The sequence below is a fragment of the Cynara cardunculus genome, unplaced genomic scaffold (assembly GCF_001531365.2).
Source record: "Cynara cardunculus var. scolymus isolate 2C unplaced genomic scaffold, CcrdV1 Un_Scaffold_3703, whole genome shotgun sequence".
In the NCBI taxonomy this organism is placed as follows: Eukaryota; Viridiplantae; Streptophyta; class Magnoliopsida; order Asterales; family Asteraceae; genus Cynara; species Cynara cardunculus.
In genome coordinates this window covers 45,648-47,056 of record NW_020201584.1, presented here as the reverse complement: position 1 = coordinate 47,056, position 1,409 = coordinate 45,648, and positions in this window count along the sequence as shown.

Sequence of the window (1,409 nt, the reverse complement as noted above, 5' to 3'; positions counted from 1 at the left end):
TGCACAATACTCAATCGGGAGGTTTTTGATAGTATGTTAAGCTTTGGAACTAAGTTTTGGACCTATTAGGAGTTGTTGGAGGTGTCGGAAAATTTTTACGGGATTCCGAACTCAAAATCAAAAACGGCAAAATTTCAAAGGACAGCATAACTCGTAGAAATATGAAAACTGCTGTTATTGGGAGGTCTTTTATGAAATTTTTTTTATTGTAAATTATATATTATCTTGTTATGAACGCGTAGGCGAAAACCTTATCGAAAACGGAGTTTCGAGCGAAAAGTTATGCAATTTTTAGTGTTTAATGGTCAAAACGGGTACCCAGCCGGGTCAAACCGACCCTACTCGGGTTTTAGACATATAAACACGAATTCAGCCCTAATTCTTCCCCATTTTTGTTTCTAAGCTTCTGTACTCTTCAAGGGAACCAAACTTAGGTGTTTTAGCAAAAAATTGGTGAAATTTTGCAAGATTATTGAAGGTATGCTTCCATTTTTGATAATGTATTCACTTTGAGTTCAAGAAATCATGAAATTATGGTTGCATGTTGAGAATTATAAGCTGAAATCTTGATATTGTGTAGGATATGTAATACATAAGTTATTATCTTGTGGAAATCATGATTAGATTACAAGAAATAGTTGTGTATACATGATATGGTTTGGGAAAGTTTGACTTTTGATAGTCAACCTTATATGAAGATGAACTAGGTGAATGTTTAGTAAAATAATGATGGATTCATGATGATTTCATATAAGTTATGGTAATATAAGACTAATATATGAAATTGGTACAAAATGGTTTAGAGTTTAACTTGAAAAGGTGAAAAATAACTATTTTCGAGTTTGAAAGTCTTGGTATAAGAACTGTTTTAGAAATATCTGTTAGGACTGAAAATCAGTATTAATTGTATTCGTCTTGAAAGTTAAATATAGTCTATAATTGTAAAAGTCAGCGTGTTTGACTTTTCTTATAGGAGTTTGACTTTGACTTGTCTTTAGATGTTTGACCATATAAATATGGTTTGTCTTTGTAATTTGTAAGTAGAGAGCTTTATTGTAAATTTGATACGTAATAAGAGAGTTTGACTGAGCTTTGAAGTATGATTTTTTCTCTCAATGTTCTTATGAATGTTCTTGAAGATATATGAGATTCTGCCATGATTGTGAAGATAACATGAAGATTGATCAGTGAAATAGGGACAAACAAAATCGTATAAAATTGTAGAAAAATCCTAAAAATATGTACAAATAGGCTCTGGAAAGGTAAGAAAAAGTTCTACAATTCATATTTGAAAGTCATTTAATGATTTTGAGTTTACAAAGGTCAAAACAGGTCTGCAAGTAGGTGTTGTAAGAAGAAAACTAAAGTAGAAAACTTGAATTAAAAAGGGTTAATTTTATGCTATTGTT